The following is a 23,337-nucleotide window of genomic DNA, read 5'->3' on the forward strand; positions in this document are numbered from 1 at the left end:
GGTTTGCCTGAGCCACTCCTGTGTGTTTTCTTGGGTGCATGTTGGTCTGAATGTGTGCTTGGGATAGGTTAGGGTTCAGGGGACTGGGACAGAACAGAGGAAGTTGGAGGGGGAGGCTAAAAACAGGGACAATGGCTGCCATCAAGGAGGAGGCCAGAGCTTGGATTGATCTCTGTTGGGCCGCCATGCCAAAGTAAATGCCCTCCCTCCAGGAATGCATTTGTTTGTTGCAAATGGGCTGCCAGCCCCTGGATGGCATTCACTATGGCTGACTGCCCAACTGAGATGGATCGCAGGAGGTCAATAGCCTCCTCACTCAGGGCTGAAGGGATCACTGGGGCAGGCCAGAGTTGCCTGGGGCGAAGGAGATGCCCACCCTCCTGAGTAAGCAGGAACAAGAAACACACTGAGGGGCTGCTGGGAGGGCGGTGCTGGTACAGGGTGGCGGCTGTACCTGTAGTTGGGCGGGCACAGAGGTGTTCGCCACCACCAGGGAGCTTCAATCGGTGGAGGTATCACTGTCAGAACTGTCCCCTCCAGTCTCCGCCGTGGTGCTCCTCTCACACTCCGTCCAACTGGTACCCTCACCATCAGTGGATTCGGCCTCCTGGGCCCTGTAGGATGCAGCTCCCTCCGTCGCCGGTGCCTCTGGTCCTCCTCCAGATTATGCTAATGCACATAAGGACAGGATGACAAAACAAAAAGGGGGGATAGACAAAGGATGCACTTGGTCAATGGCAGCAACAACACCACCGTTGCCATACAGGACACACACAGGGAACAGCCCTATGCACTAGGCAAAGCACTACCAGTCACAATGCTAGTCACCAGACCATGGACAGGAATACCTAATGCCAATAGGTGGATGCCTACTAGCTTGGTAAGAGGTGGTGTTCATCAGCCCCTGCCCAACATGGGACCTACCCTGCAATGTCCGGCCTGGCCTTGGGGCACCCACACACCCACATCCCCCACCCAGAGACCACCCCACCACGAGCAAGTAGTATATTGGGAAACTGTACTTACCCCCTTGTGGCTGCTGTGATGCCCTCTAGCGCCCATCTAGCTCTGCATAGGCCACCACCAGTATGCAGGCCATCAGGGGGGTCAGGGTCGACGGGTACCCCTTCCTCCTTGGGAGGCCATCCCCAGCTGGGTCTCCGCCATCTTCCTTGCCCAGCATCTCAAGTCCTCCCACCATTTGCGACAGTGGGTGCTCCGACTGCCGTAGACCCCCAGGGTCCGCAAGTCCTTGGCGATGGCACGACATACACCCTTTTTCTGATGGGCACTGACCTGCAGGAAAAGAAACATACAAAAAGGTATCAGTCAACTGCCCGGCCTCTAAAACTCATGGCCCACCATAGCCGTCCCATCCCCTTACACACAGACAGTGCCCACCATACATGCAGCACGCTGTCCAGAACCCTTCCACCAACAGCCCCTACACAAGGCCCTCACACACAGCACTCCATGCATTCATGCCCCTTGCATTGTGGTCACAGTGTACTCACCTGTTGGTCTGGAGGCCCATACAGCATTCGGTACTGGGGTAGGACCCCATCCACTAGTCTATCCAACTCCGCAGCGGTGAAGGCAGGGGCCCTTTTCCCAGTGAAACGAGCCATGGTCGATTCCAGACACAGGTCACAGCAGCACTTGCAGTGTAGGTCCTCTCCTGTTGAAGGTCAGGTAGCAAGTGAATGAACAGATAGAAACGGTGCGTACCATCACCACCGGCGTACATCACCATTGGCCACTGTAACTCATAGGGCCTGATGACAACCAATGAGGAGTTACACGGCGGTGCTCGACCGCCTCCCGCAACGGCACACAACGTCAGCGGCATTACCTCATTTCCATATGTCCATCCACACAGGACAGACGGTCGCTATTTCGGGGGGGCAGGCCATGGCACCTAACTGCGTCACAGTACACCTAGGCAGCATTTGGGCCTATCCATCAATATACTGTTACAGTCACAACATGCAGTGTAGTCTTTGGAAATGTGGAATACTGACCAGATGCTCCCTGTTTTGCCCCCTAGATTACAGCCGCTGCTGATGAATAGGAGATGGAGACATCCCCCGTGTACAGACCCCTGGTAGACTTGGCAACAATGGAGGACAGGCACATTATCCTCACCTATAGACTGGACAGGGCCATAATCACAGAGCTGTGTGCCCAATTGGAGCCTGACCTAATATCTGCTATCCGTCACCCCACCGGGATCCCCCTTCTTGTGCAAGTCTTATCTGTGCTCCATTTCTTGGCAACTGGATCCTTCCATGTGACAGTGGGCTTGGCAGCAGGAATGTCTCAGCCAATGTTCTCAATAGTGCTGACAAGAGTGTTGGCTGCCCTAATTAAACACATGCGCAGCTACATTGTTTTCCCCCAGGTGGAGGATTTGGCCACAGTGAAAGCTGACTTCAATGCAATGGGACATATCCCAAACATTATTGGGGCTATTGGTGGTACACATATTGCATTTGTTCCCCCCCCCCACCCCCGGAGAAATGAACAGGTGTTCAGAAATCGAAAGAGCTTTTACTCTATGAATGTGCAGATAGTGTGCCTGGCGGACCAGTACAGCTCCCATGTCAATGCTAAGTATCCTGGGTCTGTGCATGATGCTTATATCCTGAGGAATAGCAGCATCCCATATGTAATGGCTTAACTCCATAGGCACCGGGAGTGGCTAATAGGTGAGCCTATGGTTCCCACTCAGTTGGTGTTGGTGTATGGGTATGGTGTTGGCCGTAAGGGTTAGTGTTTGGCTAACAGGTAGCCCTCGATATTTGCAGGTGACTCTGATTACCCCAACCTCTCATGGTTACTGACCCCTGTGAGGAATCCTAGGACAAGGGCAGAAGAATGTTACAATAAGGCACATGGGCGAACAAGAAGAATCATAGAAAGGACATTCGGCCTCCTGAAGACCAGGTTTTGGTGCCTCCATCTAACTGGTGGATCCCTGTACTACTCACCCAAGAAGGTCTGCCAGATAATCGTGGCATGCTGCATGTTGCATAATCTTGCCTTACGTCGCCAAGTGCCTCTTCTGTAGGAGGATGAGGCTGGAGATGGGCGTGTGGCAGCAGTGGACCCTATGGACAGTGAAGATGAGGAGGCAGAGGATGAGGATGAGGACAACAGAACAGATATTACAACAATACTTCCAGTGACACACAGGTAAGACACTGTAACTTCACTTTGCATTGACAGTTTTGTATTTGACATTGTACATGGCAGGTAGATTCTCACAATTTTATGGCCACTTACTGTATCCTTTGGCATCTCTATTTTCAGATATCTGTGCCCCAATCTGGCACCTGGTGTGTTGACTGCAGCCAACTAAAGGTCATTCCTATGTATACATTACTGTACAGTTGTATTGAAGTTTTTAAACCTTGTTAAACTAATACATAGTTAATTCATTTGACAGACTGCATACTTGTATTTATTCAAATAGTGTTTATTTAAGTGCTAATAAGCAGAGGGGTATGTGCAAAGGGCTGGGGTGATGGTAAACAAAGTCCAGGATAGAGTCCAGTCTATTTGTATCACAGGTGCATTGTCCAAGGGGGCATAGGAAGTGGAGCAATGGCAGTTCAAGGTGGACAGGGTGACAGACTGGAAAACAAGGGTGAAAATCATGAGAGTCCTATTTCCTGGCAGGGGTCTTGGCAATGTTCTCTGGCTTCTGCCTGGATCACAGGGACCGTTTGTGGGGTGGTTCTTCTTTTGCAGCGGGAGGGGTGTTGGTGGCCTGTTGGTCCTGTGGCGGGGCCTCCTGTCCACTAGTGGCAGAGGAGGTGGAGGGCTGTGTGTCGATGTGGCTAGTGTCAGGGGCCCGGTGGTGTGGCACTGCCTCCCTCATGGTGTTGGCCATGTCTGCCAGCACCCCTGCAATGGTGACCAGGGTGGAGTGGATGTCCTTCAGGTCCTCCCTGATCCCCAGGTACTGTTCATCCTGCAGCCGCTGGGTCTCCTGCAACTTGTCCAAAATCTGGCCCATCGTCTCCTGGGAATGGTGGTATGCTCCCAGGATGTTGGTGAGTGCCTCCTGGAGAGTCGATTTCCTGGGCCTGTCTTCCCCCTGTCACACAGCAGTCCTCCCAGCTTCTCTGTTGTCCTGTGCCTCTGTCCCCTGAACCGTGTGTACACTGCCACTGACCCCAGGTCCCCGATTGTCCTGTGTTAGTGGGGTTGCCTGGGGTCCCTGTAGTGGTGGACATACTGCTGATTGACATGTTCTGGGGACAGAGGTATGGGCCCGCTGGGTGGGTGCTGTGCTGGTATTTCCTGAGGGGGGAAGCTCTGTGGTGGTATGAGACTGCCTGGGTAACCGACTGTCCGGAGATCCCTGATGGGCCAGGTTGGTCATCCAGATCTAGGCATCCAGAGCTCCTGTCATCACTGTGGGCCTCTTCTGGGGGGGGCTGGATGTTGCTGGCACCTCCTCTCAGGTGACGTTGGGTGGGGGACCTGTGGGGGTGTAAATGCAGTGTTATTGTTTCTGTGTGTGACATCTTGTGCATGGGTGTGTTGCCCTATATGGCTGTGATTGCCCTGTCAACTTTGCCTTGTGTGAGTAGTGATTTTGTAGGCTAGGTGATTTTCTCTAATGTCCATGCAGGGCTGTGAGTGATGTCCATGCATTAGTGATGCATGCAGGGCTTGGTATTGGGATGGGTGGGTTGTGATGGTGGGGCGAATGTGAGGTGGTAGGGTGATGGGGGTGAGGGTAGGGGTGGGGGTATGTGATGGCATGCAGGTGTGGGGGGGAAAGTAGTGAAGAGTTGACTTACCAAAGTCCAGTCCTCCTGTTACTTCTGCCAGGCCCTCAGGATGCAGTATTGTTAAGACTTGCTCCAACCATGTTGCTAGTTGTGGGGGAGGAGGTAGGGGTCCACCGCCAGTCCTCTGTACCGCTATCTGGAGTCCCCCATAGGTTGTTCCACCTCTTCCTGATGTCATCCCTTGTTCTGGGGTGCTGTCCCACGGCGTTGACCCTGTCCACAATTCTTCACCATAGCTCCATCTTCCTAGCAATGGATGTCCGCTGCACCTGTGATCCGAATAGCTGTGGCTCTACCCGGATGATTTCCTCCACCATGACCCTTAGCTCCTCCTCTGAGAACCTGGGTGTCTTTGTGGTGCCATGGGTGTAGCGTGTGTGGTGTGTGAGGGTGTGTAGGGTAATGTGTTAGGGTGTGTGTTGTAAGTTGCGTGGATGGTGTATGGGTGATGGTGTTCTGTGGCTCTGGTTCTGCTCTTGGTGTCTCTCTCTCTCTCTATTGTCAATTGTTTTGAGTCGTAAATGGTTGTGGGTAGTGTGTGTGTGTGATTTATATTGGTGTGGATGTGTGGGTGTGGTGTGTGTAGTTTGAATTGTCCAATGTAATGTTGTTGTTGGAAAATGGGTTATTGGTAAGGGTAGGTAGATACCTACACTTAGCAATAGGCCACTAACCTCCACTAAGGTCCAGCTAGGTCTCAGTAAATTAACCCCAGCTCAACCCTTGGTAGCTTGGCAACGAGCGTCAAGGCTTAACTTAGGAGACAGAGTGTAAAGCATTCAAATATCACAAAACAGTAATTAAATAAAACACAGGAAACAGTTTAAAAATCCAAATCCAATTTATAAAATTAGATTATATTTTTATCTTTAAAATGACACCAAAACGAATAACATCGGATAAGGGGAACCGGAGATATGAATTTTTAAAGAATTATTATTTTTTTAGCGCCTAGAAACAAAAAGCGCCAATCGGGTCATCTGGTTGCACCTCGACCGGGGCAAAGTCAAAGTTTAAGGCCGACCGCGATGAAGCCCTGCTCGGCTACAGGCCGCGGGAGGCCTCGGTTAAAAGTTTACCTTCACAGTCTTTTTTTCGAAGATTTTCTTCAGCGGGACGAACCTGCCAGTCCAATCCGACCTCCTGGAGCCCTTCTCCGGATATGCGATGCGGGAATCCTCAGTGGAGATTTTTACCTTTGGACTTAGTCGTTTTTTCGAGGTTAAAATCCTTCGACCGGGATCTTGATCCAACGTCCAAGGAGCCCTCCTCGGATACGCTGGCTAGGAGGTCCCGGTCAACTTTTTACCTTCGGACTTAGTCTCTTTTTCGGAGATTTTCTTTACCGGGACGAACAAGCAAATCAGGCCGGGTCGCGGTTGAGGCAAGCCGGCTAGAGTTGCCGCAGCGGGTCGGTCCCTCTAAGGAGCTTTTTTTACAAAAGTTGTCCAAACTTCTCCAAACTTCTGGGGCTTCTCCCAGATATCCTTTTAAGGTTCTTTTGGGGTCCACAGCTCACCCCAAGGGTCCAGAAGTTCTGAGATGGTACTTGGGGGGTGCGGACTACAACTCCCAGAATGCACCTGGCGCAAACTCCTTTTTGGCCACTGGACAGTGGTCAGTTGGTCGCTTTCTTCAGGAGTTGGTGCAGGGGACTCTGGATAGCAATTTTTCACCTGTAGCAAACAGGGAGTCCCTCCTTGAACCAGTTGAAGCCAGGCAAAGTCCTTCTTGTGGTGAAGCCCAAGTGTGCAGCTGGTGGAGTCCTTCTGAGTGCAGGTTCCAGGTGCAGGCCAGGGGTCCAGCAGGGCAGTCCTTCTTCTCCTTTGGTTCTTCCTTGTTGGAATCTGATGGGGATCTGAGGTGTGGGTGCAGGTCTGCCAGTTTTATCCTTGCTCCTGGGTGAAAAACAGGGGGGTCCTGGTTCTCCAATCAGGTGCAGGGTCCTTCCCCCTGTGATGACCACTTCCTGGGAAGTGTGGCAAAAATCAATACCAGGAGGCAACATTCTCTAAAAATCCATCATGGCTGAATCTGATTTTTGGAGGTTACATCTGGCTGAGCCCACCCAATGGTGTGGCTAAAAATCATAAACACACCCCTCTCCTGCCCTCTCCTAATCTAATCAAGGGGGCACCTAGTTGTCTGGGGTTGCAGGATGTGGGGGTGTTGCTGGTTGCTCCAAATGTCCTTCTCTGCCTTTGAAGACCAGTTTGGCAGCCCTCCCCCTTCCTGCCTCACCATCTGCTGAGGGGAGATTCCCTCCTACAGGCACATTCCTTTGTGTGAAGCCAGGCCACTTCACACCTCATCAAGGCAACTTGGCTAAGCTGCTAGAGGCTGGCCAATCAGAGCACAGCAGCAAAAACAATGCAGGGCTGAAACTGGCAACTTTTCAGGTAAAGTTTAAAACTCTTTACCTGAACAAGTTATATTAAATCCAACAACTGGAAGTTGTGGGATTTATTACAACAATTAATTTGATACCAAATTCTTGGTATGCATCATTTAAGGAGACTTTAAAAATTAAAATAAAGTCTTCCCATTCTAGCCTATGAAGGCCATTTACTACAATGAGGGAAAAACGAATTTGTCTGTTTTTACCTCACCAGGGCTTATAAACCTATTTTTAAAAAGTCCCTGCTTATAGTTACATGGCACCCAGCCCTAGGGGCACATAGGGCACAACTTAGGGGTGAATTATATGTAAAAATAAGGTAGTTTAAGACTTTGGAACTACTTTTAATTCAAAAGTCGAATTTGCATATAACTTTAATTTAAAAGCAGCCAGCAAGGCAGGCCTGCCTTAAAAATGACACTGGGCACCTCAGCAGTGCACCTATGGGTGCACTACCTATGCTGTGGTCCCTAAACCTACATGCCCTACCATATACTAGGGACTTATAGGTAGGTTAACTTAGCCAATTATAATTAGCCTAATTTGCATATCCATTTTACACAGAGCACTGGCCCTGGAACTGGTAAGCAGTACCCAGGGCACAGCCAAGAGTCAGTAACCACCAGTACCTGTCCAAAAAGTGTGGGGGTGACCAGGGCAAAAAGGAGGACTTTCCTATACTGCCCCCCCCAGATGAAAGGTGATGGGTACTAACCTACACCCTGGTAGTCCTCATCAGCTAAGTGGAAAAACCTGGAAAGGCCATCTGCATTGGCATGGGCAGTCCCAGGTCTGTGCTCCACTGTGAAGTCCATCCCCTGTAGGGAAATGGACCACCTTAACAGTTTTGGGTTCTCCCCCCTCATCTGCCTCAACCATCTGAGAGGTCTGTGGTCAGTTTGTACACAGAAGTGAGTGCCAAACAAGTAAGGCCTCAACTTCTTCAGGGACCAGACCACAGCAAAGGCCTCCCTCTCAATGGCACTCCACCTTTTCTCTCTGGGGAGTAGTCGCCTGCTGATGAAGGCAACTGGTTGATCTTGGCCCTCTTCATTAACTTGTGCTAGCACTGCCCCAATCCCTTCCTCTGAAGCATCTGTTTGCACTATAAACTCCTTGCTATAGTCAGGTGCCAGTAACACTGGTGTTGAACACATCGCCTGTTTTAGGGTGTCAAAAGCTTTCTGACACTCTGGGGTCCAAATGACCTTCTTGGGCTGTTTCTTGGAGGTAAGCTTAGTCAGAGGGGCCACTATGGTCCCATAATTCTGAACAAACCTCCGGTAGTACCCAGTCAGGCCAAGAAAGGCCCTGACCTGAGTCTGGGTTTTAGGAGCCTCCCAATCCAGGATAGTCTGGATCTTGGGCTGGAGAGGTTGTACATGGCCTCCACCAACAAGGTGGCCCAGGTACACAACTGAGCTTTGCCCTATCTGGCACTTGCTTGCCTTGATAGTCAGGCCTGCTTGAAGCAGGGCCTGAAGCACTTCCTTCAGGTGGACCAAGTGGTCCTCCCAGGTGGAACTAAATACAGCTATATCATCCAGATAAGCTGCACTGAAAGATTCCAACCCAGACAGGACTCTATTCACCAACTGTTGGAAGGTGGCAGGAGCATTTTTCAGGCCAAAGGGCATCACCTTGAACTGAAAGTGGCCCTCTGGTGTGGAAAATGCTGACCTCTCCTTAGCTCCTGGACTTAAGGCAATCTGCCAGTATCCTGAGGTCAGATCAAACGTGCTCAGGAATTTGGCAGCCCCCAACCTATCAATGAGCTCATCAGCTCTAGCTATGGGGTGAGAATCAGTCCTAGTGACTGCGTTTAGACCTCTGTAGTCCACACAAAATCTCAATTCTTTCTTCCCACCTTGGGGATTAGGTTTGGGCACCAGTACCACTGGACTGGACCAAGGACTGTCAGAGGGCTCAATTACCTTGAGCTCCAACATCTTAGCCACTTCAGCTTTGATGTTGGCCTTGACCTGGTCAGACAGCCTGTACAGCTTGTTCTTGACAGGCAAGCTGTCACCAGTGTCAATGTCATGGACACACCAATTGGTGAGTCCAGGGGTCAGGGAGAACAGACTAGCAAACTGTTGCAAAACATGTTTGCAGTCTTTTTGTTGCTGGTCTGTCAACTTGGGAGAGAGTACCACTCCCTCCACTGACCCATCTTGTGCATTTGAGGACAGGAGGTCTGGCAGAGGTTCACTCTCCTCCTCTTTCCCTTCATCAGTGACAATCAGCATGGTCATGTCTGCCCTGTCCTGGTGGGGTTTCAGCCTGTTAACATGCAGGATCCTATAAGGATTCCTGGGGGTGCCAAGGTCCACCAAGTAGGTGACCTCACCCTTTTTCTCCAGCATTGGATAGGGCCCAGTCCATTTGGCCTGAAGTGCCCTAGGAGCCATGGGCTCCAAAACCCACACCAGCTGTCCTGGGTGATACTCAGGCATGGTAGCCTTCTGATCATGCCAGAGCTTCATGAGCTCCTGGCTGGCCTCCAGGTTTCTGCTTGCCTTCTTCATGTACTCAGCCATGCGTGATCGCAGGCCCAGCACATAATCTAGCACATTCTCCTTGGACTCTCTGAGAGGCTTTTCCCAAGACTCTCTCACCAAGCACAATGGGCCTCTTACAGGGTGCCCAAACAGTAACTCAAAGGGGCTGAATCCAACCCCCTTCTGTGGCACCTCTCTGTAGGCAAACAGCAGGCATGGGAGGAGAACATCCCATCTCCTCCTCAGTTTGTCAGACAAACCCATGATCATGCCCTTCAGGGTCTTATTAAATCTTTCCACCAGACCATTGGTCTGTGGATGATGGGGGTGGTGAACTTATAAGTAACACCACACTCATCCCACATGGCTTTCAGATAGGCTGACATAAAGTTTGTGCCCCTATCTGAGACCACCTCCTTTGGGAACCCCACTCTGGTGAACACACCAAGTAGGGCCCTAGCCACTGTGGGAGCAGTGACTGTCCGGAGGGGTATTGCCTCAGGGTACCTGGTGGCATGGTCCACAACCACCAAAATGTACCTGTTACCTGAGGCAGTTGGTGGGTCTAGGGGACCAACAATGTCAATCCCAACCCGCTCAAAGGGAGTCCCAACCACTGGTAGTGGTATCAAGGGAGCCTTTGGCTTGCCCCCTGTCTTGCCACTGGCTTGGCAGGTGACACAGGAGCTGCAAAACTCCTTGACTTTTTCTGACATTTGGGGCCAATAAAAATGGTTGACCAGCCTGTTCCAGGTCTTGGTCTGTCCTAAATGTCCAGCTAAGGGGATATCATGGCTTAAGGTAAGGAAGAATTCTCTATACTTCTGGGGGACCACTACTCTCCTGGTGGCCCCTGGTTTGAGGGTCCTTGCCTCAGTGTAGAGAACTCCATCCTCCCAGTAAACCTTGTGGGTCCCACTGGTATCCCCTTGTTCTTGCCTGGCAGCAGTCTGCCTCAGGCCCTCAAGAGTGGGACACTCTCTTTGTCCCTGGCACAACTCTTCTCTGGTGGGCCCACCTGCCCCTTGCAGTTCTGCCAAGTCAGTGAGAGCTTGCAGGGGAAGTGTCCCTCCCTCAGAGGTCAGATCCTCCCCCTCAGGGTTGGATTCCTCCTGACCCTCTGTACTTGTAGGGGCTGGCAAGCCAGACTCAGTGCCCTTTCTCTTCTTCTTGGAGGCTTGGCCCATTGTTCCAGGGTCCAAGTGTCCAGCACTTCCCTGTTGTTCTGCCTGTGACCTGGTAACAGCACACACCCATTCAGGGAGGCCCAGCATCTGTGCATGGACCCTTCTCTCCACCTCTGACCATTCAGATGCTTCAAGATCATTTCCCAGAAGACACTCTACTGGGAGGGCAGGAGCTACAGCTACCTTCTTAGGGCCAGTTACACCTCCCCATTCCAGACTCACCATGGCCATGGGATGGAGTTTGGTTCTGCTATCTGCATAAGTCACTTGGTGGAAGACACCAGGTAAGACCTGTTTTGGAGAAACCAGCTTCTCTGTGACCATTGTCACACTGGCTCCTGTATCTCTCAGAGCTTCCAACTCAGTCCCATTGACTTTAGGCCTCTGCCTATACCTCTCCATGCTGGGAGGTAAGGTGGCCATAGTTGCAATGTCCACCCCACCCACGGATACTAAGGTGACCTCTGTGTACCCTGATCCCAGCCCTGAGCCAACTTCCACCCCCAACCCTACACTAGCAATCCCCTGGGATTGCCCACCAGTGGGGGACTTCTTGGAGCAGATAGCATCTCCTCTTTTGTGTCCAGGTTGATGACACTCAAAACACTTGCCGGCCTTAACAAGCTCCTGAAACTTTCCTGCTTTAGCAGGATCATAATTCTTTCCCTGATACCCTTTCCCCTTAGAAGTGGAAAGGTTCGGGGCTCCCCCACCCTGAGAAGGTTTTGGGGACTCTTGTGAGGACTCCTTGGGCTTTTTATCATCTTTCCCTTGGTTCTTCCCCGGAGAAGAACCATGTCCTCCCTTTTTCTGATCACCCCCTAGGGGTTTCTGGTTAACCCTAGTTCTTAACTAGTCATCTGCTGCCTCCCCCAGCTCCCTGGGGTTGGTCAACTTAGAGTCAACTAGATACTGGCGGAGCTTCTCTTGGACACAATTGGTTAGAAGGTGCTCCCTCATAATCAAATTGTACAGCCCCTCAAAGGTACTTACCTTGTTGCCCTGTATCCAGCCCTCCAGTGCTTTTACTGAAATGTCCACAAAGCCCACCCAGGACTGGGTGCTTGTCTTTTGGGTGTCCCTAAACTTGAGCCTATACTGCTCTGGGGTCAGACCAAACTTTTTAGTCAAGCATCTCTTCATACTGGGGTATGAGTCTGCCTCCTCCCCCCTCAAGGTTAGGAGCCTATCCCTCCCAGAGTTGGGAACCAACTCCCAAAGAAGTGAACCCCAGCACTGAGGCTTGACTCTCCTCATCTGGAGGGCCCTCTCAAAGGCCCCCAGCCACTTATCTATATCATCCCCCTCTACATAGGCAGGAACCACCCCTTTGGGTAATCTGGGGCAAAACCCCCCACCCAGGGACACCTCAACTTCTTTGTCGCTGCCACCATCTCTTTTCTCTTCCCTTGCCCACTTTTTCTTTTCTAGGGCCAGCTTCTCTGCCTCCAAAGCTATGAATGCTAGCTGGGCCTCCAGCTCTCTTTCCCTGAGGGACAGGTTCTCTCCTCCTGAAGGGACCCCCTTCCCCCAACTAGCTTTGGGTCTGCCCTAGTGACTGTATGTAATGAGGACCGGTCTTCCTCATCCTCACTTAGGCTCAGATGCCCTCCCTCCCCTGAGTGGTTGGAGCTAGCATCCCCCCCTACTTCTCCCTCCTCTGGAACTTCTTCTGAGTCTACCTCTTGGGCCTCAGCCCATGCTGTCAGGGATTTGATCAGGACATGCTTCCTGAGGTCAGTGGTTGCAGGCAACCCTCTTTCCGTACACAACCCCCTAAGCTGGACTACTGTCAGTGTGGGTAGGCTAGCCAGATCAAGCTCCATGGTTCCCTGGTTTTGTGTCAACAAAAACGTTTTGCAAAAATTGGAAACAAGAATTTAGAAAAATCACAAAAATTCAATAATTGAAATTCATCCAAATTGTAAATTAAAAACAATTTTTGCACTAGGACAATTTAAAGGATTTTTAATTTGTCTTACTTAAAACTGTAACGTGATACTGAACACAAGTACAGGATCCCACCACTGCTCACCAAAAATGTTGGAAAATGGGTTATTGGTAAGGGCAGGTAGATACCTACACTTGCAATAGGCCACTAACCTCCACTAAGGTCCAGTTAGGTCTCAGTAAATTAACCCCAGCTCAACCCTTGGTAGCTTGGCAACGAGCGTCAAGGCTTAACTTAGGAGACAGAGTGTAAAGCATTCAAATATCAAAAAACAGTAATTAAATAAAACACAGGAAACAGTTTAAAAATCCAAAACCAATTTATAAAATTAGATTATATTTTTATCTTTAAAATGACACCAAAACGAATAAAATCGAATAAGGGGAACCGGAGATATGAATTTTTAAAGAATTATTATTTTTTTAGCGCCTAGGAACAAAAAGCGCCAATCGGGTTATCTGGTTGCACCTCGACTGGAGCAAAGTCAAAGTTTAAGGCCGACCGCGATTGAGCCCTGCTCGGCTACAGGCCGCGGGAGGCCTCGGTTAAAAGTTTACCTTCACACTTTTCAAGATTTTCTTCAGCGGGACGAACCTGCCAGTCCAATCCGACCTCCTGGAGCCCTTTTCCGGATACGCGATGCGGGAATCCTCGGTGGCGATTTTTACCTTCGGACTTAGTCGTTTTTTCGAGGTGAAAATCCTTCGACCGGGGTAAACCTGGATCTTGATCCGACGTCCATGGAGCCCTCCTCAGATACGCTGGCTGGGAGGTCCCGGTCAACTTTTTACCTTCGGACTTAGTCTCTTTTTCAGAGATTTTCTTTACCGGGACGAACCAGCAAATCAGGCCGGGTCGCGGTTGAGGCTAGCCGGCTAGAGTTGCCGCGGCGGGTCGGTCCCTCTATGGAGCTTTTTTACAAAAGTTGTCCAAACTTCTCCAAACTTCTGGAGCTTCTCCCAGATGTCCTTTTATGGTTCTTTTGGGGTCCACAGCTCACCCCAAGGGTCCAGAAGTTCTGAGATGGTCCTTGGGGGTGTGGACTACAACTCCCAGAATGCACCTGGCACAAACTCCTTTTTGGCCACTGGACAGTGGTCAGTTGGTCGCTTTCTTCAGGAGTTGGTGCAGGGGACTCTGGATAGCAATTTTTCACCTGTAGCAAACAGAGAGTCCCTCCTTGAACCAGTTGAAGCCAGGCAAAGTCCTTCTTGTGGTGAATCCCAAGTGTGCAGCTGGTGCAGTCCTTCTGAGTGCAGGTTCCAGGTGCAGGCCAAGGGTCCAGAAGGGCAGTCCTTCATCTCCTTTGGTTCTTCCTTGTTGGAATCTGATGGGGATCTGAGGTGTGGGTGCAGGTCTGCCAGTTTTATCCTTGCTCCTGGGTGAAAAACAGGGGGGTCCTGGTTCTCCAATCAGGTGCAGGGTCCTTCCCCCTGTGATGACCACTTCCTGGGAAGTGTGGCAAAAATCAATCCCAGGAGGCAACATTCTCTAAAAATCCATCATGGCTGAATCTGATTTTTGGAGGTTACATCTGGCTGAGCCCACCCACTGGTGTGGCTAAAAATCATAAACACACCCCTCTCCTGCCCTCTCCTAATCTAATCCAGGGGTCACCTAGTTGTCTGGGGTTGCAGGATGTGGGGGTGTTGCTGGTTGCTCCAAATGTCCTTCTCTGCCTTTGAAGACCAGTTTGGCAGCACTCCCCCTTCCTGCCTCACCATCTGCTGAGGGGAGATTCCCTCCCACAGGCACATCCCTTTGTGTGAAGCCAGGCCACTTCACACCTCATCAAGGCAGCTTGGCTAAGCTGATAGAGGCTGGCCAATCAGAGCACAGCAGCAAAAACAATGCAGGGCTGAAATTGGCAACTTTTCAGGTAAAGTTTAAAACTCTTTACCTGAACAAGTTATATTAAATCCAACAACTGGAAGTTGTGGGATTTATTACAACAATTAATTTGATACCAAATTCTTGGTATGCATCATTTAAGGAGACTTTAAAAATTAAAATAAAGTCTCCCCATTCTAGCCTATGAAGGCCATTTACTACATTGAGGGAAAAACGAATTTGGCTGTTTTTACCTCACCAGGGCTTATAAACCTATTTTTATAAAGTCCCTGCTTATAGTTACATGGTACCCAGCCCTAGGGGCACATAGGGCACAACTTAGGGGTGACTTATATGTAAACATAAGGTAGTTTAAGACTTTGGAACTACTTTTAATTCAAAAGTCGAATATGTATATAACTTTAATTTAAAAGCAGCCAGCAAGGCAGGCCTGCCTTTAAAAGGACACTGGGCACCTCAGCAGTGCACTTATGGGTGCACTACCTATGCTGTGGTCCCTAAACCTACATGCCCTACCATATACTAGGGACTTATAGGTAGGTTAACTTAGCCAATAATAATTAGCCTAATTTGCATATTCATTTTACACAGAGCACTGGCCCTGGGACTGGTAAGCAGTACCCAGGGCACAGCCAAGAGTCAGTAACCACCAGTACCTGTCCAAAAAGTGTGGGGGTGACCAGGGCAAAAAGAAGGACTTTCCTACAGTTGTTTTGTTAGGTTGTGTGTATTTTGAGCGCGGCGGTATGTACCGTCAATGGTTTACTGTGGTTAAATGTCTGCTGTGGTGATTCGTGGGTCATAATGCTGTGGGCGTAGTTCTGTTGGCATAACTGTGTGGGTTTTGCTACTGCCAGTTTATCACTGATCTTTGGTCTGGTGGACTTGTGTGTGTTAATGTACAGTGACAGATTGCTATGTGTGGGTCATAATATGGGTAGCGGTAAACCGCAGCTGCAGCGTTATGTTGGCAGCAGTCAGTATGGCGGTAAGCGAAACTTACCGCCAATGTCATAATGAGGGACAAAGACCTTAGACTAGCAGAATGTATTGAAACAATATCGAATGTCTAATGATTAATGATTTAAATATGTGTGCAAAAAATTGAGAAATGCAGTTCTGTGTTATACTGATTGAAATGTGTTAATAGAGTCTTTTGTTAAAGTGATTGTATGAATATTAAAAGAAGCATTGTTAATGTTGAATTAATTTCCAAGTTTGCATTTTAAAATGTGTTTATTAAAATGTATTAATTAAATGTATTGCTTTAATTTACTTGCATTAGCCTAAGTGAGGCCTGCTAGGTATGTATTTTGTGAATGCAGGAAATGCGGATTCATTTTCATAACATGACCTTTCTTTCAGACTTTGTTCCCATGAGAAGACTAACTTTGGTATGGACCCCTATTGTTTTAGAAATAAAGAGAAAATGAAACAGTGTCCTTGAATGTGGAACATCCTGTACCATGAACTGTTAAAATATACAACTGTTTTAATCCTGGTTCCCAATGGAAATATGTACTGTTGTTGCAACATGGAGTCGTGTGATTAATTGCTTTTGGGTGATGCCCCTTCAACATAATGTGGACTGTCTCTCAGAGCGAATCAACTGTATAAACTTTAATATGTCTTTGATCAGTTGGGCTTGGTTCAGATTCTCCATTGGTCATCCAGCCAGAAGATTTTCCAGAACCCTTGCTGATGAAGACCCATGAATGCTGAGCCCCTTGGAGAGGTATTTTCCTCTTTGTTTTGTCTCTTGAGATGCCCAGTTAAGACTTATTAAGTTCCCCCCAACCCGTGCAGAAGACTCTTGATCAAGCTTCTGATATGCTGATGCTTTCCCTTTATACCATATACACACCTCAGTTAGTACCTTGTTGCCCGAGATTACCTTTTTCCAAAATCTTTTTGCCCTTTTTGTTCTTTTTGTCTTTTGCCCACATGTCTCCCCCTCCACCCCCCCAATCCCTGGCAAGGGTATTTCCTTATTCTGGACAATAGTAGGGTTACCCTTGTGCTCAGCTAAATTATAATTCTGCTGCTTTGAAACTGACTGATGCTTGTCAAGCCTGAGCAATGCTAGATTTCCCTATCACAAATAATTGTATTAATGTTACGTACTCTTCCTATTGAATGTTTTGTTGTATTAATATTAGTCTGCCTGAACCTATTCTGTCCCCTTGGGCAACTCTTGGGGATTCTGGTTTCTTATAATTTTGTCTTGAGTGTTGTCTATGTGACATTGAGCCTGAATTTGTAATAAACCCTTTAACTTTATTTCTGACTGGAGTTTTCCTTGTATGACCTAATGGGTGATACTGTACAATTAGTTGGTTTTTAATTGAAATTGAGTTGTATGGTTCTACAACTCCCTGTTGCAGGGTCCAAAGGTCTGTTGACTTCGATGAGCATTGATTCCTGCAAAGGATGAAAATGCTCCAACAGATCTGGTAGCAGAGGTATGGTTTGTCCCACAAGAGTGGAGAACCATTCACGTGTAGTATTAGGGAAAAAGGATTGACCCTATGTAAGTGTCCCGGTCTAAAAGTTGCCCACCCCAAATATTGTCCCATGGTCCAGTCCAAAGCCTTATAGGGTTCCTGCATCATGACTGAAAGTGACAGATATGTGAGTATTAATATGGGTTTGCACTTACATTTTCTTTTGGCTGAAGATTGCGGTAAAGTGTAATGTTGTGAACTGTTTTGTGGAGTCGTCATACTCATTTGATTGTGACACTGATTGCTCAAAAAATGTCCACTGTTGTTATTGTTGTTGAAAGATTTGTTGTGACTTAAGATCCCAGGAGAGCACACAAGTGTAGAAGACACTTGGTTAACTTATTGTCTGCAGTGAGGTACTTGTCATGTGACGTAGTTGACAGTGTTAATAGTTTTCCGTGAGTGAGTGTCAGATATTGGTTGGTATTAAGTAAATCCTCTGGGCCCATGGAGGACTTGTGTCAACTAGAGTGAAAACTGCTGGTCAAGGTTCACTCATTGCATAATTGTGAAAGCTACAGCAAGAAAGTGTATCTCCGAATAGCTTTGAAGTGTTTGAATTCCTACCCTGTAGTGAAGGGACAGGTTGTTGTTTTTTGCTTGCAATATTTTGCATTAGAGGTGTGTGTAAATAATTGTGTGAGAGACAATTGCAAAGTGAATGCAGCTGCTGAAAGAAGATTATGTGAAGTAATTTTACACCACACTGGTATAGGTTGGCTGGTGTGAAGTCCAGCTGGTATTTGTGGACAGTGCAGCATTGTTATCGGTTGACAACATCAAGAGAAAAGGATTGTGGGATTGAAATTACTTCCAGATTCGATGAGAAGTTATTGTGATTAATTGAATTCAACTAAAAATTAGGTTCTTTAAAGTATTAAAGAGTGCATTAAGATGAGGTGCTTATTCCAGTTAGAGAGGGTATAGAAGCCTCACCCGAAGAAACATCAGGTTATTGTGTGTCATCTGTTAAAGGATTTCATGTATGTTTGTGGCTTGAACAGTGGAGCAATATTACTGAAAAAGAAGGTGCATTATCATTTCCCTGTTACAGAACCTTCAATCTGAGAATTTTAGAAAATTTGAGGCAAATACTGTATGAGATTAAATCTCCTCCAATACTCACAGTTTGAAGCATTTAGAAACTCATAGAATGAGAGAAAATGGCAACTAAATATGAGAACAGAATGCAGAAAGCAAATAAGACACTTGCAGAGGATATATGGGATGCAGAGCAAAAAATGTGGGGATCAGACATCCTTTCAAAGGAAGAAAGTGAAAGAACTAAGACTAGGAAAAAGACAGAACAGATAACAGAACCCGAGTATAAAATGACAGCAACATATGAGAGTGATTCAGATGATGAGTTTATAAAGCAGATCCTGATGAATCGTCCACCTCCATATCACTCAGCTGAGACAGGAACAACAGGTGGAGTACAACAAAATGTAACCCAGAATGTGCCAACTGCCCCAATTGCATAGACCCCAAATCAGATAGTGCCAAGTACTCCTGCAAATTCATTGACACAGATTCATGATGTGAATCAACCAGTTCAGTGTTAATACAGTTCAGCCTGTACCAAGTCCAGTTGTGAACTGGTTGTGCCAAATTCTAATGTGAATAAGACGGTGCTGTCACCCTGTGTGAGTCTGCCTGTACACAATTGTATCTCAAATCAATCTGTGCTAATTTTTAGTCCAGTTCAGTCAATGGCAAATGTTTCCCCAAGTCAAACAGGACAAAGTTTCAGTACTGACCTAACAGGACAGTGTGTAGGAACGACAATTCCTCCAAACCAGATAAATCATATAGGTCCAGATGCATTAACAGTCCCTGTGACTATAGGTCCAGTTGTTCATTTGTATGCTTCAAGTACATCTGGAAGCAATACCCACTCAATAAACGTTCCAACAGTACCCGCTACACCAGTTACTTCAGCTGGCATATCACAAATCGGTATGCAAAAATCTGTATATTCTAACAACTAAGAGATGAAAAGAACAGCTTCTCTTTTTAGACCGTTAACCCCTTACACCAATTGCAGATCCAAACCCAACAACAAGTTAAACAGGATTTACTTCTGATGCGAGATTTCCTCAGGGAAACACCTCATCAGATTCGAAATGCACATTGCAGCACTCCACAAGGAGGAGTACCCTTTAACACACCTGAGAACATGTCACACTTTAATGTCCCAAGTTATCAGCATGTGGGACAGTTAAGGGAAGGAGTACCACAGAATAATAATATCAGTTTGTGAGATTTCACTGCACAACAGCTGACAGATTGGTTAAATAATTTGAATCCTCAAGGTGCAGCAGGTGTAATGAATCGCAAAGCGAGAACAGAAGAGATCGTAGAGAGAGATAAATTAGGGAATGCACCCATATTGAAATTAGAATTGAATTAAATGATTTTAGAAACATTAGACATAGCCCAGTTGGAAGCTTACACAGCAGATTAACTACAGTTTGTGTGCAAAGACATTAAAAACATGCAGGAAAGGCTTATGAGCGATTAGCGGAAGTAGCAGAGAAATATGATGTGGATTTGGAAAAATCGAAACCGCTAAAGAGAATTTACAGATTGGAGTTTAGCACAAAGGACATGATTAACATAAGATATCCTGGAATGAAAATGCATATTAAGGAATTGATTGCATACAGAACTGGGGAGCCATAGATAAGTGGGATGGTAGATGGGCGAAACAATAAGATCAGAAGAAAGCAAATAAAAATGTGCCTCCAGCAGAAGCAAATCAAGCTGAGGATAATGTGAAAATAATGTTCATGAGAGGACTGCCAGGTGGGGGTTATGTTTATGTACACTGGAGAAGAAGTAATATTTTGTCCTTCACAAATGATTACCCAACATTAAGAGAGAAACCAGTGGAGTGGTTCAAGCAAACAGAGAGATTTGTGAAATGTTCAAAATGCCTGTGGGAAAATTTGAACACTTTGTTTGACATTTTGGCTCTGAATGATTTGTGGAACAAATGCAAATTGAATATTGATTGGCCTGACTGTGAACCACCAAGAGATTCAGCTACGGCTGCACCATCAGAAGATGTGATGAAAACGTATTATAAGATAATGGAGTTTTTGAAAAACAAACTGTCCCAAAGGATGCTGAGTGGCAGAAAATTGACAGGACAGCTACTGAGCATAGTGGTACAGAAACAGTAGAAGCTAAAGATATGGGTCATTTTATGTTCAGGTTTGTGGAAGGATTCAAGCCAGACATTAGTGAGATGATATGATCCAGCAGCACCTGATTTGTTAGCAGAATAAACTTATTGACGAAATCCTCCCATACACCAAGTACTGCAGTGATGAGTTGAATTGGAGAAGAAATGGTTAAAGGAAAAGATAATGCTGATGCAATTGAAGGCTGCACAGAAAGTTAGTCAGTGGCCGCAGATGATGGTGAGGATGGTGTGCAAGAGCAAGTGACAAATGTTGTTCAGCCTAGAGGTAGAGGATGTGGTGTTCATCTAAAATAGAGGGGAGATGTTGATGTTCAGGCTTTGAACAGAACTAATCTGTGTCATGCTTTCAGAAATGTAGGCCATTGGTGATGGGAGTGTCCCTTTAATAATGTGAATAACCAAGTGCAGAATATTGGACTTGTTCATGCACAGGACAGTAATCAAGTTTGAATTCAGAGAATTCGAAGACCCCCGACTACAAAATGTGAATATGTCACCAGGACAGTAAATTCAGGTACCACGAGCCCCATGACTTAACACTAAATGGTTGTTCCCATCAGAATCTGAACCAGATCACAAATGCAAATATGAATTAGATAGTATCACAGTTTCCCCTGGTCGATCTGAGTGATGAAGAATTTTCAGAAATTCTTCATTGAGACATCTCAGATGATGAGGATTGCATGTTAGCTGCGTCCTTAGAAGTAGATCAATGTGGTCCCTATGTAAATGTCAATGTTAAGGGACATGTTGTGTCATTCTTGGTTGACATAGGAGCTACACAGTCAAACTGTCAGAAAAGCAGCAGTGCCAAATTTGCCTCTTTCAGGAAAAAGAATTCAGGTTGTAGGAGTCACAAATAAGCAAAATCCAGTAACAGAACATGTCCCTGAAAAAATAGGTTCATTTGAAGATCAACATCAATTTTTGGTTTGCTATTTAAGTCCTGTAGGTTTACTTGGACGCGACCTATTTTTTAAGCTAAACTGGTCTATCAGTTGCACACCCCAAGGAATTGAAATTCAAACAAATGAAGAACATACACCATGTAAAATTGTGAAGTAATACCTGAGTATCACATTGTACCCAATGCTGACATTTAATGATTTGCCTGACGACATAAGGGACACTGTGACACCTGAGGTTTGGGATTTTTCAGGAACAGATATACGACTCATTAAATGAGTTGAGCCTATTAAAATAACAGTGAAGCCAAATGTAGTGTATGCAAAAACACCCCCGTATAATCTAACACTGAGACAATTGCTGGAATAACTCCCCAAATTAACAGTTTAATTGTGCAAGGTATTTTGAAAGAAATTTAGGGAAGTCCACGTAACTCACCCATTCTAGGATTGTGGAAGCCCAATGGAAAGTACTGCATAGTTCAAGATCTGAGAAAAGTGAATGAGATTGACGTTCCATGGTGTCCCGTGCTGAATCCTGCATTTATTTTGTTCCAAATTCCCTGTGAAGCAGAATGGTTTACTGTAATTGATTTTTGCCAGGCTTCCTTTCCATTGCATGAGGAAAGTCAATTCCTCTTTGCGTTTGTTGGACCTGGCCCTTTTTGCAGGGTCATCCCCAATCTTTTTGCCTGGTTCCTCCCATTTTTTCTGACCAGTTTGTGTTGGCATTAGGACTCTGGGCACTTTACCACTGCTAACAGTACTAAAGTGCATATGCTCTCTGTGTAAATTGTATTGGTGAATGACATATTTGATTTACTACTAAGTCTCTAGTAAAGGGCACTAGAGGTACCCAGGGCCTGTAAATCAAATGTTACTAGTGGTCCTGCAGCACTGGTTGTGGAACTCACATGAGTAGCCCTGTAAACATGGCTGAGACCTGCCACTGCAGTGTCTGTGTGTGTAGTTCTAAACTGCCAAATCGACTATGCAAGTGTACCTACTTGCCGCACCTAAACCTTCCCTTTTCATAAATGTAAGGCATCCCTAAGGTAGGCCATAGGTAGCCCCATAGGCAGGGTGCAGTGTAGATTAAAGGTGGGACATGTACTGATGTGTGTTACATGTTCTAACAGTGAAATACTGCTAAATTCAGTCTTCACTGTTGCAAGGCCTATCTCTCTCATAGGTTAACATACAAATTGCCTTTAAATAACTTTAAAGTGTAGATTCCCTTTAAGAGCAGACAAAAATATGAGTTTGGGGACTCTGAACTCACAAGTTAAACATACATCTTTTAGTGAAGTTGGTTTTTAGATTGTTCGTTTGAAAATGCCACTTTTAGAAAGTAGACATTTTCTTTCTTAAACCATTCTGACTCTACCTGTTTGTGGATTCTCTGTCTGGGTCAGTTTGACATTTGGGCTATTTGTGAATCCCCTCAAAACAGTGAGACAAAGGAAGCTGGGCTGTAGCCTGCATATTCTGATGAGCCATCTGTGCAAGAGTGGGGGGAGGAGTGGTCACTTACGCCTGAATGGGCTGTGCCTTCCCTCTCACAATGCAGTCTCCAACCCCCTTGTGTGTGTCTGTAGCCTGGCCTGGGCTTGACAGGATTTTGTGAACAACAGAGACTTTCTTTTGAAGTATGCCTACTTCAAAGGCAGAAAAGGATATAAGTATTGGATCCAAACCTCCTGAAAATTAGATCACTTCTGGAACCAAAAGGAACCTCTGCCAAAGAGAAGAGCTGAGAAGAAATGCTGCCCCTGCCTGTGTCTATGCTTTTTTGGGCTATCCTGCAGTTGTTGCTTCTGCCTGTGAAAGGGGACAAAGCCTGGACTTTGTGGTATAGTCCTGCTTGTGAAGAATCTCCAAGGGCTCGAACTGCGCTTGTCTTCTATTTTGAGGTCTCAGGGTCATCAAAGACTCCCTCTACCCAGCACCTGGACTCTCTGCTGAGACTCCTGACCTGCCAAGTGGTGCCCTATCCAGGCCCTGGGCCCTTGAAAGGTGAAGTT

Source organism: Pleurodeles waltl, chromosome 8 (genome assembly GCF_031143425.1).
Source record: "Pleurodeles waltl isolate 20211129_DDA chromosome 8, aPleWal1.hap1.20221129, whole genome shotgun sequence".
NCBI lineage: Eukaryota > Metazoa > Chordata > Amphibia > Caudata > Salamandridae > Pleurodeles > Pleurodeles waltl.